Consider the following 19,606-nt stretch of genomic DNA (forward strand, 5'->3'; position numbering starts at 1 on the left):
AGACTGCCTTTAACCCCTCAGGACAACAAGTCAGGGCATCTACAAACGGCAAGCCAGTGGCATCTATGGTCTCTACCCAGCCAGTATTTCAGAGGTATGTGCCGGGCATGAGAGGTTAAGTAGCAGGAAAAAACATATTTCCACAAATTCTGTCTAAATTTTGCCAAATCTCTGCAAAAATAGTTTCTATGACTGAAACTGGTAATCAGATTTAACTTTTCATGTCTTAAAACCTTGTACACTGCATAATAAAATATTCTGAAAATTTTTTCTTATTTGTGAATGACTAATATTGTATTTTTTAATACCGTTATCCATAACTGTTCTCTGAAAAATTAGAAGGGGAGTGGTCTGGCCCTCATTAATATTCATGATCTGACATTTGAGTGACAGGTACAAGCAAGGCAAGAGGTTACGGGTGGGCGGGATTTCCTTTTTTGATGATTTAATCTGATTGGCTGTATGTAAATTGGTGACGCCACAAACGAGCGATGACATCGTGAATAACAGAAATAAAAGATCAGCTGAGAGAAGCTGGACTCCTCATTTCATTCTGATATTTTTTTTTCAGCAGAAAGAAACAGCACAAAATGCAAGACAACTGAAGTAACAAGTGATGTTTGAAAATATTAGCATTTCAATTCCGGTCGGAGTTTAAGAGATTATGTGAAGTGGAGGGATGGTGTAATGGGGACTAGGAGACAGGGGTCTAGTGATGTTTCCAAATTGTTGATAGCGAAATCTCAGATCGAACTCTTGACTCTTGGGAAGATGTTACTATACTGGGTTTTTTTTTTTGACACACAAAAGCAGAAAAAGGCCTCAAATATGAATGTTTCTATTTTTTCCTGGAAACAAGTCACTCTCGTATTCAGTTTAAAATAAGACAGCAAATTTGCATGTATTTTGCTTAAAAACGGTCCATCTGAACAAGCCTGACAGTCTTAAAAGTGTGCAACAAACGTCACCTTATTTCCACAACCATTTCTCATCAATAACTGATGAAAGAATTGTGAATTTTTCTTCTTATCTTGCGTTATCTTAGTTAGCTACTTCATCTTAAAAAGAGCAATTTTAGAAATAAAATAAAGCATTTTGTGGACAACTACTTATAGTGGTCTTGTTGAATCAAATCTAACAAGTCACATTTCAGACTACGTCAAAAAAATTAAAAATTAAAAATTAACGAAATTTAACTTTTTACCAGACCGGTGGTAGTTCAAGTGAGCGACTGATTTTATTTTGTTTAAGGAAATCTGATCTCATTGTAACAGTTTACTTCAACGGCAGATTATTTTGCTTGTTTCTGGGATTTTCCTACTTGAATGGGCTACATTTTCTGTTTTCACACGGCAGTTTTCTGTTGTTTGAAAATACACATCGTCTTGACAGTCCTTATACACACACCACCTGGACAAATATAAGTGTACATGCGCAAATCTCGCCCGACACCTCAGTGAGCTCGGTTGTCCATTTGTGACCCCCCCCCTAACAAACACACGCACACAAACATAATTTGGGGATTGCTCAAGGACACATAGACAGGGATGGGACTGGTTACAGAGCGGCAGCCAGTGGCGTTTCTGGCCACTCTGACGCCCTAGGCGAGATCCCCCTCTCCCCCCCCCCACAAAATTTCTTTGTCATCTTCAGGGGAAGTAACATTTTTGAATTACACTATTATAAACACAAAATAAATAAAAGTGCAAAGGCAGGTGTGCAAAAAGGTAAACAAAAAAGTAGACTAAACATATGTGCGGTTATAAAAATAAAGTCAAAAATGTAAAAAAAAAACATAAATTGCACTAATAACAAATAAGTCTTAATGCATGTATTTGTTTCATATTTGTAATCATTACAAGATTGAATTGCCCCCAAAATATATTTAATTTTAAGGGGCGGGATGTGTTCAGGTGCCCCCCCCCCTCCACAGATGGTGCCCTGAGTGACCACCTAGGTTGCCTAGAAACGCCCCTGGTGGCAGTACAGTGGAGAGGGGAGAACGGCGTGTGTGGAGGACTTAACAATAATCCATTGACAAAGGTGCAGCAAGAAGCAAATAAGGCGTTCCTCTCCGGTGAAGTGGCCTACTGGACTGCAGCTGTACTGCACCAGGGTTAATGGAAGGACTTGTGTACTCATCAAACCTTCACTTCTCAATAAAGGTTAAAAATACTACCAATCATTAAGTGAAGGTACTACACAGTGTTAACGGCCTGTCTCTGAGACGTCAGCAGAAGAGGTTAGGCTTTCTTTTCCTTTCACCGTCACGTCTCTCTTACTCTATTTATACCTTAACCATCCCGGACCCATCAATACAGAGTCATCTCACCTTTCAAATCTCTTGCTCTCTCTCCCTCACACCCTCTCCTCTTTCTCTCACGCTCTCTCTCTCTCTCTGCTATCTCGCTCTCGCTCCCTCTTCTCTCACTCTCTCGACCACCTTTTGAATTGATCTGGGGTCTCGTGATGGTAGACGAACACCTTTTTGGATGTGTTAAAGTATAAGAGTGACTGTTTAATATTGTAAAAAAAAAAGTTCTTTTCGTGTTAAAGGGCTGTTTTAAAATTCACCTCTCTCTCTCTCTCTCTCTCTCTCTCTCTCTCTCTCTCTCTATCACGGTCTCTCACCCTCACTCATTCACCGTCTCTCAGCTTGCATAAATGCCGGCCCTCCTGACAGTCATACGCACTGATTTACAAGGGAGTTATTTATTTTTTTCCACCACTCACATTATAAATCTCTCACCTCTGTGACACTCCTCTGCCGGTATTCATCCACCATTTTTTATGTTGTCTGGTTTTTTTTTTTTAATCTTTTTTTTTCTTTCTGAAGCAGAGCACGTTGGACCGGGGCCAGGGAAAGGCACTCTGGGATTATTGTGCGGTTTAGCAGAAATGAAGTGTGAATTACAACTGGGCGGCTTTCCTGCACCGGCCCGCTGGGCTGCCACCAACACCGACCCCTCCGAACATGGCAACCCCACCAAATATGTTTGCGGGGGCCCTTTTGTTTTCCTCTCCCAGACATCTCCCGCACATTTCTCACCCTCGTATTGAAATCGGCGAGGAGGGCAGCGCCGAACGGGGGACGTGTGACCCGAACGCGAGCTGTGCGGCGGTCGTGGCGCGCCGCAAACAAACGAAACCGGATGGAAGCGACAGTGGGGATCAGCACAGCGGGAGCCCCCCCCCCCCCTCCACCCCTCCATCCCCATCTGGACGCCTTTATTTCCACACTCCCCAACAATCCGTGTTGAGACTTGGCTTTAATCACTCAGCAAGGGGCCGTCTGCAAAGGTCAGCGCCATTGATTAACTGCAGAAAGAGGGAGTTGTCATCTTTCATGCCCGGTGTGGCGATATCTCTATACTTCTCTGCTGGAGGCCGGGTTGTTTGGTGTTTGCTTTTTGTTTTTTCAATACTCGCAGGGACACTGGCATACTAGAGGTGCTTTCTACCCTTTGTTAAGTCATACTGGAAAGGCACTCGTACAATAAACCAGTCCATTTTTTTACCCCCCCCCCTTGTACTTGGCCAATCACCCCACTCTTCCGAGCCGTCCCGGTCGCTGCTCCGCCCCCTCTGCCGATCCGGGGAGGGCTGCAGACTACCACATGCCTCCTCCCATACGTGTGGAGTCACCAGCCGCTTCTTTTCACCTGACAGTGAGGCGTTTCACCAGGGGGACGTAGCGGGTGGGAGGATCACGCTGTTCCCCCCAGCTGCCCCTCCCCCACGAACAGGCGCCCCCGACCGACCAGAGCAGGCGCTAGTGCAGCGACCAGGGCACATACCCACATCTGGCTTCCCTCCTGCAGACACGGCCAATTGTGTCTGTCGGGGGCGCCCGACCAAGCCGGTGGCAACACGGGGATCTGAACCGGCGATCCCCGTGTAAAGCAGACCATCTTTAAGTTGAATTATGGGTTGCCATGGAGGCCCCAGGGTAGCATGTGCACCCCTCCCATCCCCCGACAAATGCCCCCGTTGATGCAAGAGTATGATGGAGCAGGGTAAAGCCAGCTCTCACGTGGGCCCTCGAGTCTGCGAAGAAGAGGATCCAGCAAACCAGAGGCCAGCTGATGGTTTCATAAACATTTTATCCAATGAATTATTTAAAAGCCCCTTACGGTTTGGTTTGACAGATCGTCAGACATACAGAGGACTGGAGGACACAACAAACGGAGAGAGCAAGAGATGGAGGGAGACATGGGGAGAGAGAGAGAGAGAGAGAGGGAGCGAGAGAAGAGAGGCAGATAACAAGGTTGTCAACTCCAGACAGGCATCATATGCTTGGAGAAAATGTCAGACCTAGAGTTGACCTACGGATGACCCACACCTGACAGAGTGTGTGTGTGTGTGTGAGAGAGAGACAGATATTCAGAGAAAGAGAGAAAATGATTTAAAGAGAGAGAAAGCAAGAGCAGAGGAAGGATAGCCAGACATTGAACATGTGTATTTATGTGTGCAGGCGAATGCATTAGAGTATGTGCACTGCACATAGGTGTGTGTGTGTGTGTGTGTGTGTGCAAATGCATACACAACTTTGCGTTTGAGTCCACGCGTACATGTGTGTGCATATGTGCATGTGTGTCTGTGTATGTGCATGAGACAGAGATACAGAGAAAGAGGTGGAGGAGAACAGAGGAAGGATAGCAAGACATTGAACATGTGTGTGTGTGTGTGTGTGTGTGTGTGTGTGTGTGTGTGTGTGTGTGTGTGTCTGTGAGAGACACAGACATGTGCCGGTGTGTGACAGATTGAGTCTGTCCACTACCAGATGAGGTGGCCATCCAAGAGGATCGACCGCTGCGTCTGTGGCACTGACCACGGCAACACAGACACAGACATGAAGTGATTGATTGGACGGGGACACGTTTCGTGGAGCACATGTTCCATCCAGAAAGCTCACGGGTCAAGTAAATGTCTTCATAGCATATGCACGATACATCGCGGCTGTGTCAAATCTTGCTATCGGTGGGCGTCCGGGTAGTGTGGCGGTCTGCTCTGTTGCCTACCAACACGGGGATTGCTGGTTCGAATCCCGACGCTGCCTCCGGCTTGGTCGGACGTCCCCCTACAGACACAACTGGCTGTGTCTGCAGGCGGGAAGCCGGATATGGGTATGTGTCCTGGTCGCTGCGTTAGCGCCTCCTCTGGTCGGTCGAGGCGCCTGTTTGGGCGGGGGGGACTGGGGGGAATAGTGTGATCCTTCCACGCGCTACGTCCCCCTGGCGAAACTCCTCACTGTCAGGTGAAAAGTAGCAGCTGGCGACTCCACACGTATGGGAGGAGGCATGTGGTAGTCTGCAGCCCTCCCCGGATCGGCAGAGGGGGTGGAGCAGCGACCGGGACGGCTCAGAAAAGCGGGGTAATTGGCCAAGAACCACTGGAGAGAAGAAAGGGGGAAACATAAAAAAAATAATAATAAAAAATATAAATCTTGCTATCGCTAAGAAATGAGCCGTGTGGAGACCGAGTGGTGTGAATAGAGGAAGACGTGCGGTACACGGACGGGCAAACATGAGTAGTTTTTGCAGAAATATGCATGCACGCGATTGCAAATTCTTACACGTGCATTCATGTGCACACACAATAACAAAACACATTTATGCAGACACACACACACACACACACACACACACACGCAGAGCTCTGAATTGCCATGCTAGAACGAATAAATAAATACAATAAAACTTCAACTGCCTTCGCATCTTGTTGCCTCCAGCAGGGAAAATCATTTGAAACATCATGTGTCCGGATCAATGTCCAGACCAGCCTGGAGAAAATGCAAATACCCGTTCAATCTGGGAGAGACGGGGGGGGGGGGGGGGGCATTAACTCCCACGTAACCTTGAGAAGAGACGGCTGACATCTTATCGCTCAGTCCATGAAGTCTGAAAAGTCCTGAGGACCACTGATGCAGACCTTCTGCACAGGTCCTGGGGGTTGGCATCAGATCGGTGGGGGGTAACCTGCAGGCATCAGATCGGGGGGGGGGTAACCTGCAGGCATCAGATCGGGGGGGGGGGTAACCTGCAGGCATCAGATCGGGGGGGGGGGGGGGTAACCTGCAGGCATCAGATCGGTGGAGGGTAACCTGCAGGCATCAGATCGGGGGGGGGGGGGTAACCTGCAGGCATCAGATCGGGGGGGGGGGGTAACCTGCAGGCATCAGACCGGGGGAGGGTGACCTGCAGGCATCAGATCGGGGGAGGGTGACATGCAGGCATCCGATCGGGGGGGGGGGGGGGTGACCTGCACTCATTTGAGGCATGATTGCTGTCTGTAGTTGTTAATAAACCCAAAACCACCTCAGTATGACTATAATTGGGTCAGTTGATCCTGCTCATGTGGTATTGACGCCATATAAATAACCGCCAAAGGAAGTTCCTCACTCACTCATCATCTCTGAAAACAGCTGGATATGATCTTTTAAATATTCATGAGCACAAACACGTTCATGAATAACTGTCCCAGCCTGAACTTCACTGTACATATTTCGGTAAAACCACATTTCATTGTAAGCCCTTTCTACAAAAATGAGACCACTGATTTTGAAAACATCTAACTCATATTGTTTCATAGGGTGTCCGGGTGGCGTAGTGGTCTATTCCGTTGCCTATCAACACGAGGATCGCCGGTTCGAATCCCCGTGTTACCATCGGCTTGGTCGGGCGTCCCTACAGACACGCTTGGCCATGTCTACAGGCGGGTGGGAAGCCGGATGTGGGTGTGTGTCCTGGTCACTACACTAGCGCCTCCGCTGGCCAGTCGGGGCATCTGTTCAGGAGGGGGACTGGGGGGAATAGCGTGATCCTCCCACGCACTACATCCCCCTGGCGAAACTCCTCACTGTCAGGTGAAAAGACGCGGCTGGCGACTCCGCATGTATGGGAGGAGGCATGTGGTAGTCTGCAGCCCTCCCCGGATCGGCAGAGGGGGGGTGGAGCAGCGACCGGGACGGCTCGGAGGAGCGGGGCAATTGGCCGGGTACAACCGGGGAGAAACAAACGGATATTGTTTATGTGTGAGAAGAGGAGGAGAATGAAATCTGGTATTAGACATGAGATCTGGGCAGTGAAACATAAAGGATAATTACTAACAGTGGACCTGTAAGGCCTCCAGTTACCAAACACTAACACCCTCCTCTTCCTCGCTTTCATTTCCTCTGCTATTAACATCCCTGCCCCCACTTACTTTCCTACTTTGCCTGTTTCTTTTCTCTAATCTGATAGAAGTCAAGGTCAGGTCCAGTTTGGTGTCACAACCCGTCCCAGTCTCCCCACTGGACGTCATCGTTGTTACCATGACAACGCCCCGACCACCGCCGGGACAGCCAGAAGGTCTCGGAGGCAACGCTTGAGCGAGCCGGTGTGCCGGGGGTCAGCTGGATGCATATGCACAGGCAGGTTAAACAGCTTTGTGACTGGCTGATTCACCGCCACACTGCTCCACATTCTGTCCTGAAGGTGCGCACACACACACACACACACACACACACACACACACACACACACACACACACACACACACACACACACAGACTCATAAATACATACATCCACTCACACATACAACCATTCATAGACACACCAATGGCCAGTTGCAGACATGACACCACACACACACACAAACACACACACACACACACACACACACACACACACACACACACACACACACTCACAAATAACATGCACATACAATACAGACATGCACTCACACACCAGTTCACTAACACACCGATGACCAGCTGCAGAACATGAGCCCATACACACAAACATAAACGCACACACACACAAACAAACACACATACACACAAACAACCACACACACTTACTGTCCAGACATGCACTCCAACACATCGGCTCATAAACACACTGATGCGCAGTTGCAGATTTGACACCACGCACACGCACACAAACGTACACACACCGATGACCATCTGTAGACATAACAACACATATAGACACATGCACAGACACACACTTGCTATCTCTTCACCTTGCCCCCCCCCCATCTCTCATATTAGTAGTGACCCAGTGCTCTTGTATCCGCTCCCCCCCCCCCCCCCAGCTGGTGTCACAACAACTCGGCTGGAGTCCTTTGGGCTCTTGTGGGGAGTCTTTCACCGGACTCCCTGCAGCTGTTAAACTGCGCCGGTCACCTGACCATTTACTCCTGCCCCGCCTGCAGCCGGCGCAGTCCCAGCGGGCTCGCGTCTGATGAAAACCCCACATTACCTTCGAGTGCTCTTAGGGGCGCGTTTATAAGCAGCAGGTTTCAATGTGCGATTAGCCCTTTTTTTTTTATCTCGGTTCAACATTCAGTCTTCCTCCTCGTCCAGGTGGAGGCGTGGCACCAGAACAGAAACACACCCTGTACCTCAGGATGAGGGCTCTGCAAGACGACAGCCACAGTGAGGTGAATAATGAAGCGGGTAGCCTGCATCCAAAACGTCGTGTTTTGAAATGTCTTTGTGTTTCTTTCTCTGCGTCACTGAAGGCGGAGGCGGAAATTCCCAGACCTCTAAGATTCATCCATCTGTACAAGAGGATCCCTGCGGATCCAGATTGTCATAGGACGCACATTTTGTCGAACCAAATGGCTTAATTTACCCTCCGCGGTTTGAACAGAAGCGGGGCGGTAAAAACATTCATTTCCATGCGAGACGCGTTTTGTGAAGACGGCGGACACCTCTCGCCCGGATGAACGCCCCAAACGCCGGGTAACGTACTGTAGGTCATGTACTGTAAGATAAAACACTCCCACCAAAGTGCCTTTCAGGTCACGAAGGGGACCTGAGAGGGACCCTTGAGGGCCACCTACGGCCCTTAAATCAGCCATGACGGAGCGGTCACCATTAACCCCCGCCTTTCTATTTGCTGCCCAATTGGTTTAAACACAGTGTGCGCCACAGTAAATATCATTCTGCTGTTCAAACTATTACCAGCTCTCCCTCTCTCTCTCTCTCACTCTCTCTCTCTCTCACTCTCTCTCACTCACACACACACACTTTCTCTCTTTTCTCTTTCATATTTTATGTTTTGATTTAGCACTCTACACTCATTCTCCTCCTTACATATTTTAGCCATTTCTTTCATTTTCTCTCTCACTCTCTTTCTCTCGCTCTTTTTCTCTCACTCTCGCTCCCTTTCTCGCTCACTCTCTCGCTTTCTCTCCCTTTCTCGCTCTCTTTCTTGCTCACTCGCTCGCTGTCTCTTTCTTGCTCTCTCACTCTCTTTCTCGCTCTCGCTCTCTCTCTTTCTCTCTCTCTCGCTAACTTTGTCTTTTTACGAGCGCTACGCAAAGGGGCCAAAGAGCTGTCTGTTCCTGTTTTATCGCCACTGTAAAAACTCAGACTTCCTTGAAAACTACGTGGAAGACATAATTGGGTGTGCATGTGCCTTTCAGCGGCCCTACCTCTTTTAGTCTGTGCATTTTTTGTGAGAGCTTTTTTTCCCCATTTCATTCATTCATATCAGACAAACACTCGCTCTTCACCTACAGTATACCATGTTTAGCCTTATTCAGCGTGGAATAGAGGGAATAGCGTGAAGTACAGAGGAGAAAGAGGAAGAGAAAGACAAGAATTGGCACTCCACTCCAACATAAATGTGTCAGCTATTCAATTTTCTTCACCTGGCACCTTTCTAAGAACAATACTAGTTCGACAGCATGATTTTGCCCTCCCTTGATTCCTCAAGTCCTTGACCTTGTAGTGTCAACACATGACAATGCGCTATACAACGCGACATGACAATGGTAAAAACAGCTAGCAAGCTGTTTTTGTTTTGCTCAAAAATGTATTATATGGTAAAATGCAACAAGCTATAGGTCACTGATTGGTTGATAACTTATTAATGCATTATGAATGAGTAAAAAGATGGTAAGATAAGATAATCCTTTATTAACCCCACGGCAGGGAAATTTGTAGTGTAACAGCAACAAGGGGGATAGCACGACAGCAAGAAGAGGCTAATTTTACATCAATGTAAAAGCAAAATATAATAAATAAGTAAACAGACTAACTGTTGAATTCGTGTTATTGCACATAGGAAATATTGATATTGCACAGTTTGGCATACATTGACATTGCACGAGTAAATTTGTCAGTTTTGATGTGTGTGGTCTACTTAGCACGGTGTTGACGGCAACAGGGAGGACGGACCTGTGGTATACAATGCAATTTCACCCATGAGAGTTGAAAATGGCTAACTACTCAAAGTGACCGAGTAAACTTTCATAATTTGGTTGCAAAATCATTGCTGGTGGACCTACTTGATATGAACCACAATTCTCACCTCAATGGTGCCGGTAGTAAAACACGAGTTACATGATTCATATAACTCAGGTAACTTGAGTTTTTCTATTTTCTGTCTAGTTTCACCCTTTCTATCAATAAACCACATCATTTTTATAACCCCCAGTTGTTGATTGAGAAGGTTTTTGGCTGCCTGTCAAATCACACGACAGACTGTGAGGAGGACAGAAAGATGGCAACTTTTTTTTCCCATTGTAGATAAAGCGCAAACTGGTGAGGCAACTTCTGACAGGCAATTGTTCGTCCACTGTCTGAAAGCCCTGATACATTCATGATCATTCATGACCACCTAACACTCAGTACGTTTACATGATGTTCGAAAAAGTCGATTTATTGTGTTAGTCCGACTAAAACTGGATATGTAAATGTGTTAATCCGACTGAAATCGTGCTAAATCGAATTTCTCGAAGCCAGACTAGCGCACCTAGATAATGTGGTTGGGGATCGATTTACTCTGGCATGTATATGCTTCCATCGGCCCTGAACTGGCCTAGGCGTTCTGCGCATGATCCATAGTTCCCGCAATGGTCTTTCACCCGGAAGTCGAACAGCGTAGTATCAACAGTATCAACATGGCGAGTGCTAGAGCAAGAACCACACATTTCTGGACAGACGGGGAGACAAACTTTATGTTGTGTCAGTTAAAGGAGTTGAATATCCTAAAGCACATGGATGGAAGAAGAACACGGAATGGCGATCTATTTAAAGTAGCAGAAAAGTTGGAAAAAGCGGGATTTAAAAGAACCCCCGAGCAAATCCGTGTTCGGTGGAGTACCGGGGTCAGACATACTTCCGTCAATAAATCCATTCTCCCCCAGTTCTTGCATACTGGGACAATGACAGTAGTCCAATTACATGGCCTAATCACGCTATAACTGTAGCTCGACTTAACTGTCCATGTAAACGCATTGACTGACACCTGACACTGACCTACAGTGATGTGTGTCTGTGACACATCCAAATTATTTAGATTCAGGGTTTATTTCCTAGTTTAATCTGACATCTCTCGTGAGCGAGTCAACTTTTTTAAACTGAATAACATCATCAGCTCAGCTAGTAGCCTGAAGTTTTACTTTATGGAAGCTGTGGTAACTTAGCTGTCAACGTATGACATGATCAGAAAAAAGATAGATTGGTCATAAAACTCGCCTCAGGTGTTATCACTGTTTGTAGGACTACCAGACCGATAAAATATAAAACTAACATGAGACTAGGCTAGTTTGGTGTCGCTAGCCAAAGGGAGGCACAACTAAGCTGACAGTTTAGTGCAATGCACAGTCTGATAGCTCAGCGTTGCCAATTTTGAGTACCTGGCTGGAGGGTGATTTTGATGTCACGGGCTTAATCACACATGTGCGTACTTAATCACATACACATTTGAACTCAATTCACCATCATGGTTTAAAAAAGTATGCAGCTTACACATGTGGCGGGAGCGGGAACTTAGTTCTAAGATTTAAGTATATATAGCCTGACTACGCCACCCCAAGACTTCCACTCACAATTCTCACAATATTAGACATACGCTAACCCAATAAAGGACACACAGGAGACTCGAAATGGTAGCATGAACCAGTAATAAACAAAAAGAAACAAAAGAACACAAGAACCTATCCTACTCCAGACACATAGCCAATACATGAACACACACACACACACACACACACACACACACACACACACACACGCACACACACACACACACAGGCTTATTTTGGCGTGGTAACAACTATAAGCAGCAGACTTGATTATGATCTCTACCAGCGGATCATATTTGCTGCAGCATGATTCAATCTGATTACCTTTGACGCACATAATGGACGGCAGTGTCCCATCTAGTACAAGTCCATTTCTACACTGTTTTGTTCAGGCCCATTGTTGAGAAGACTCGTTCTGTATCCACGTTAGAGTGAGGTAGGCATAGAACAAGCTTTACCACCAAACAAAAACCCCGAATGACATTGTTTAACGTTACTTTCATTCTTTTCTCTGCTGTGCACTTAACATTAGACAGCTAACATAAGCTAGCCAGCTGTTTACATAGCTTAAACTAGCTTGACTATATGTCCTCTTTTTGCCGAACCTGTCCTCTTTTTGGGACCTAAAAAAATGCATCTGATTTCTAAATCGTCAACAATGTCCAGGTTCTGACTTTTGCTTTCTAGAGCCACCATTCATTGTGCGCATTTTTGCATTGATTTGACCTTTCCCTTTAGGTCCCACCTTCTCGCGTGCCACCATTGGTCTCGGTCATGTACACACCCTTCACACAAACATTGGTCAAACTGCATCTCAGTCATTTCCCTCAGCACCACACCAACAGCCAAGTGTAGCAGCTTGCTTGCCGACAGTTAGCACATGGTGCCTGAACAGCTGAAAAAATGCCCAAACACAAATGAAATAAATATCAGAGATGCTTTGCTACAAGAAGAAACTGCAGCAGCTACTTAAGATTTTGCAAGTTACTCCTCATGATGGTATTCCTTGGTGGCAGAGTGATCAGAGCACTTGCTGCGATAAACCCTTCTGCATCTTCAGCAGGTATCTCAGGGTCACAGGTGTTTCGCCCTGTAGCCTGTATGCCTCGTTTGAGTGGGGCAGCAAAGACCAAATTACCCTTCACCTGCAGAAGGGTTCCAACTGCAGGCTGTCATCAACCACAACCCTCCTGAACTGGTCTCAGCTGCTATAGTTATCTCCCCGGTGGCTTGCTTCAGTTGATTGGGTTCCAAACCCATCTTCTGTAGGAAATACCACGCCGATGTTGCTGGGAAACCATGGCTGCCGACTTCAATGGGAAACAAATTTGCATATCGTCTTTTGACATGAGCCTCATTGATCAAATCCTGGTACTTGGCTTTCTTCTGTCGGTGAGAGATGGCTAGCCTGTCCTCCCAGGGGTCCAGCACACGGAGGAAACCCACCGCAGACACGGGGAGAACATGCAAACTCCACAAAAGGATGGCCCCAAGGTTGGACAACCCCGGGGTTCGAACCCAGGACCTTCTTGCTGTGAGGTGACAGTGCTAACCACTGCTCCACCATGCCATGCTGGATCACTACCTTGTCATGGTGGTGAAGCTTGCATGTACTAATGATCCCAAGAGCTATGCCATCCAGAGCTTAGCTCCTGGTAGGATTACCAAAGGCGGACAGGTCGGGGGGGGGGGGTTCAAGACGAAGTGCGATCCAACAAAGAATTCAACAGTGGAACTGGTGGAGGATGTCTTCAGGTCGCAACGGCAGTGAAGGTGGATGAAGGCTGTTACAGAGGGTGGTCCCCAATTATCTTGGTTCTCCATTCCATTAGACTCTGGCCACTCCCTGCCAAGAACCGTGTGGTGGCTGCAGGTGCATCAGCCTCTCCACATAAAAAGCTGTCACAGGCAGGTGTCCTCCCACAAGGATCAACCCATAAACATCCAGGGTCAAAGCCCTGTGGTGATTAGGAAGAGGTGACAGGGGCAGGTCAGTGAAGTCTGGCAGCCCCTAGCCACAACCTGGCACACAGGTGTATGATCAGTCACTAAGCCCTGGGACTAAGGCAGTGTGGCTTCTCGGCTACTGCACCCATGACTGAGCAGCCCTATTTAGGATCTGCTCTGCTCACCCCAGTTGGGGAGGGGGCTAGAAAAGGTGCCTTAAACATAGTCAGCCTCATACCTCCTGTCTGGACCACCGCATCCAGAGGGATCACCACCATGCAGTCAGAAACTTCATAATACTACTACTGCTATTACCAATGTTACTATTACTGCAATGCCGACTACTATTACTACTACTACTACTACTACTACAATTACTACCAACACTAGCACTGCTCCTACCATTGCTACTGCTTCACGTCGGAAGGTTCTTTGCCTCCACTTCATGCTGATGACTTGATTAATGATAAAATCTGTTCATAAATCAAATAAGTAAATGAAATAAAATGAAACAAGAATTGGGGTGAAACAAAGTTTGTAGATTTTTCAAATGTTATTTGAGATTGAAGGGTGAAAAAGGTTAGGAAAACAATAAAACTTTTCTTTTTTTTTGATTGGTGATTGTATGATGTTACAGAAATACAAATATTGAACAGATGAACAACCCAATACTGGGTAATGCAAAGATATTGATGCAATGTGGCAATGTGTGAAATATATAACAAACCAATACTCTGACTCCAACTATTATCATATTGTCAAATTATAAAAACTCTGTTGTGGGTCCGCGGTGGTGTAGTGGTCTAAGCATCGGCCTTGTGTCGATGCAGCTGCCCACTGGGGACCAGGGTTTGCGCCCCGGTCTTGTCAGATCCGACTATGGTCGGACTTGATGAAGCAGCAATAACTTGCAACGCTGTCTTCGGGAGGGGGGCGGAGTCGGCTTGTGTTCGTCACATGAATGCGTCTCTGTGTGTGTCGGAAAACGCAGTGGTTCAGCCTGGATTCGCCTTGTCACGGAAGTGGCGAGGCGTCTCCTTCGAGACTGCCGGCCGGAGAGATGCAGTTGGCGAACGCATGCAGTACGAGGATGGGTGTTTGATCAAGAATAGGGAGCGACTGGCCACTAAATTGGGAGAAAAAGGGAAAACTCAGAAATAAAATTTTAAAAAAAACTCTGTTGTGATTGTCAGCTGTGATAAAAGGCTATTTTCATGTGTGCACACAAGTTTCAGGCATTTCAGGTGTAAACCCCCCCCAAAAAAAACTCCACAGACTGAAATGTCAGAGTGAATTCCTGGAGTCCATTGTATTATTTGTTCTCATTGTAGTTCCTGTGAAAAGAAGGAGAGTCTGTCATCCTTTTTGTTCCTCATTCCCTCCCTTGACCTTCGGACCAAGGCTCTCCCTGTAATTACCGTGGCAGGCAGCGCTAATTTCAAAACTGTGTGGCAGTTTTACCGTATCTGAGAATTTAACACCATGAATACAAGCGTTCATCAGTCAGTCAGTCAATTTTATTTCTATAGCCCAATATCACAAATTACAAATTTACCTCAGGGGGCTTTAAGGCATTACAACATCCTGTCCTTTGACCCTCGCATTGGATAAGGAACAACTCCCTAAAAAACCCTTTAACAGGGAGAAAAAATAGGAAGAAACCTCAGGGAGAGCAACAGAGGAGGTCTCTCTCTCCCAAGATGGACAAATGTGCAATGGATGTTGTGTGTACAGCATAAAACACAATTTACAAAATACAACATTGAAAGAGGATAACAGAATATAATGGAATTATAAGATATAGGAAGAATACGATGAGGAGGATGCCAAGCAGTGTCCAGATGCCACCAGAACAGCCTAGGACCTGAGCCACTCGACCACCATCACCATGTAGACCTGGCAGGAGGACAGACTACACATGCACACAGGGGAGACTCATGTCAAACCATTCACAGACACGGGAGAAGAGACTTTAGTCAAACCTCGGAGTGAGAAGGATATAAAGTGAAACAGGATAACAAAACTATATGGATTTATAAGATATATAAAGAGTGTGATGAGGAGGATGCCAAGCAGCGTTCAGGTGGTGGTCACCATCACCATGGAGACCTGGCAGGAGGAAAGACTACACATGCATACAGGGGAGATTCACATCACATCATTCACATATACAGGAGAATACAGGAAGAGACAACATCAGAGAGCGAGACATGTGAGAGAGAACAGTTGCAATAATCAATAATCTATACTCTATAATCTTATTGGCAGAACAGTGCTTGGTGAATTCATTGAGACAGAAACCGACCCACAGTGCAGTACAGATTGTGAAGTACTCAATTTAAAGGCAACTAATTATAAGTTAAGGCAAAAGACCAGTTTTAAGTTTGGATTTAAAAGATTCAATTGACTCCAACTATCTGACAGCAGCAGGGAGGTTATTCCGTAAGAACAGGGCCCGATAGGAAAAGACCCTGCCACCTGCTGACTTCTTTTTAATTTTGGGTACACAAAGGAGCCCTGTATTTTGAGAGCGGAGAGCTTGCAATGGAATATATGTTTAAAAGAGATCAGACAGCTGTGTTGGGGCAAGCCTATTTAGGATTTTATAAGTCAGAAAAACCACCTTGAAGTCTAATCTAACGTGGATAGGAAGCCAATGAAGGGAAGCAAGAATTGGTGTAATATGGTCAGATTTTTTTTCCATTAGGATTCTAGCTGCAGCATTTTGAACCATCTGAAGACTTTTAGTACTAGCACGTGACAGACCTGCGAACAGAACATTACACTAATCAAGAGTGGATGAAACAAAATGCGTGTATTAGAGTCTCTACATCAGCCATGGAGAGGAAAGACTGAATTTTAGCTGTTAGGTAAGTGAAAAAAGACAGGCTTGTTGAGTTCTTTCATGTGCTTATCAAAGGAAAGGCTGGGATCAAACGTAACACCAAGATTTTTGGCCGCCACACTTTATGAAATCACAGACTTGTCGAGTGGTACTGTTACTTGATCAAATTGGTGTCTATGTCTAGCAGAGCCAACGACCAGCATCTCAGTTTTATCTGAATTTGAAAGCAGGAAATTTAGAGACATCCAATTTTTCACAGCAGCCAAGCAAGCCCCTATATTAATTTGAGTACGATCATCCGCCCTTACAAGCAAATACAGCCGAGTATCGTCTGCATAGCAATGGAAATTTATTCCATGACTGTGTATTATTTGGCCAAGAGGCGAAACATAAAGAGAGAAAAGTAGAGAGCCAAGAAGTGAACCCTGAGTTATGCCATATTTAACATCAAAGAATGTCAATGTAATCGAGCAGACACACTCGGTACTTCCAGATAAATAGGCCAAGAGAGAGCTAGGCCAGAGACACTAACATTACAATTAATTCTATCTAATAATATTATACAGTGATCAATGATGTCAAAGGCTGCACTAAGGTCCAGTAATAGAAGCAGAGGTGGAATCAGAAAAAGAGTAGAAACTCAAGGGCCATATATGGCAAACAGCTAATATATGGCTGCTTTTTCATAACTTTAGCTACTGTGTCAAAGAGAAATCTAGGATTATGTTTATTAATATTGATTAATCGAAAGAAATGCACTATTTTCGCAGCAGATAAAGCATGCTTATATTTCAATAAGCACTCATGCCAAGATAGGTGAAAAAATTCCCATTTTGATTTTCGTCATTTCTGTTCCCGTCTCCTGCAGACCCGCTTAAGAGCACATAAACAAAACATTATGACCATTTGCCTAATATGCTTTTGGTCCTCCGTGTGCTGCCAAAACACTGCTGACCCACCAAGGCATGGATTCTACAGGACCCCTGAAGGTGCCCTGTTGTATCTGGCACCAAAACACAAAACATTAGCAGCAGATCCTTTAAATTCTGTAAATTGTGAGGTGGAGCCGCCATGGATTGGACTTGTCAGTCCAGCAGATCCTGCGCTCAATCAGATTGAAATCTGGAGAATTTGGAGGCCAGGGTAAAACCTTGAACACTTCATCATGTTCCTCAAACCATTCCCAAACAATGTGTGCGGTCTGGCAGGGCACATTATTTTGCTGAAAGAGGCCACTGCCATCAGGGAATACCATTACCATGAAGGGGTGTACTTGGTCTGGAATGAGGTAGGTGGTATGTGTCAAATTGACCTCCACATGAATTACCGGACCCAGGGTTTCCCGGCAGAACTTTGCCCGGAGCATTGCACTCCCTCGATCGGCTTGTCGTCTTCGCACAGTGCATCCTGGTGCTATCACTTCCCCAGGTAAAAGGGACACACATACACGGCCATCCATGTGATCTAAAAGAAAATGGGATTCATCGGACCAGGCACCTTCTTCCACTGAGCCAAGGTCCAGTTCCAACACTTGCATGTCTACTGTAGCACTTTCGACAGTGGACAGGGGTCATCATTGGCACTCTGATTGTCTCCGGCTACGTAGCCCCATACATTGTAGCAGGGTGCGATGCACTGTGTGTTGTGACACATTCCTCCCGTAACTATCATTAAAATTTCTGTGACTTTTGCCACAGTAGACCTTCAATCAGTTCGGACCAGACGGGATAGCCTTCGTTGCCCTCGCGCATCAATGAGCCTTGAGCGCCCGACACCCTTTTGCCAGTTTGTCCCTCCTTAGAACACTGTTTGTAGGTACTCACAACTGCTGACCGGGAGCACTCCACAAGCCTTGCCATTTCAGAGATGCTCTGACCAAGTCATCTGGCCATGACAATTTGGCTGTTAAAGTCACTCAGGTCTTTACTCCAGCCGATTTCACTTGCATCCAACACGTTGACTACAAGAACTGATTGTTCGCTTACCATCTACTCTACCCAGACCTTGACATGGGCCCTTGTTTTGGACATGATCAACGTTATTCAGTTCACGTGGGAGTTCTTAATGTTTTGGGTCATCATTATATATATATATATATATATATATATATATATATATATATATATATATATATATATATATATTATATTAGAAACAGTACAAAAATGCATGATGATTTAAGTATAAAGTGATGTTAGAAAATATTGGAGTTGCATTTCAAGAGCTTTTCTTCAACCAGAAGCATCACAGGAGCGCTGACAGCTCAGTAGCAGCAGCCAGAAACAACAGGATTAAAATGAAAACAGGAGAGCTGTATTCTAATATGTGGCAATGCTCCACTGTGACTGTTTCGGTTTTTACACCTAATTATTCATTGATTTTGGAATGCATTACTATTGTAATAGAATGGTGCCGGTTTCTTAAAAACATCTTGTCAATAAATGTAGGGACGATCCAACAAACAATTTATAACATTTTCTTTGAGATGTTCTCTTTCGTGCAAATGTAGAGATATCTAGCAGACTTTAAAAAGTTATTTCTTTTATACAATGACACCATCTCTTTTGGTCCCAGGGTAGTTTACGCAACAGAATACAGGAAGTTGGTGTGTCCACACTGCCAGCCAGGCCAGAAGCCAGACCCATAGGGCCCCTAAATTGTTTCCTGAACCAATCTGACAAAATCCTACTCTTGCTTTTTCTCCTTCTAGAGATACATGTGTGTGTATATACGTATACTGTGTGTGTGTGTGTGTGTGTGTGTGTATGTGTGTTTTTAGGCAATGTATGTGTGCTTCTATGTACTCCCTGGTTTATGAACTCTCCAGTGAGTGTGTGAACAGTGTGTAAGTGAAGGTGGAAGCAGAATGTGTGTTCTGTGTGTGGGTGTTTATGTGTGAAGCACCTGGCCCCGTGCTCTCTGTCCACTGCTGCAGCGGGCGGGCAGGGGTGGCGGCGGTGGATGGGGTTGGGGGTGAGGGGGGCATTTATCAGGCCCCTAAGTGGC

The sequence above is a fragment of the Lampris incognitus genome, chromosome 16 (assembly GCF_029633865.1).
Source record: "Lampris incognitus isolate fLamInc1 chromosome 16, fLamInc1.hap2, whole genome shotgun sequence".
Classification (NCBI taxonomy): Eukaryota; Metazoa; Chordata; class Actinopteri; order Lampriformes; family Lampridae; genus Lampris; species Lampris incognitus.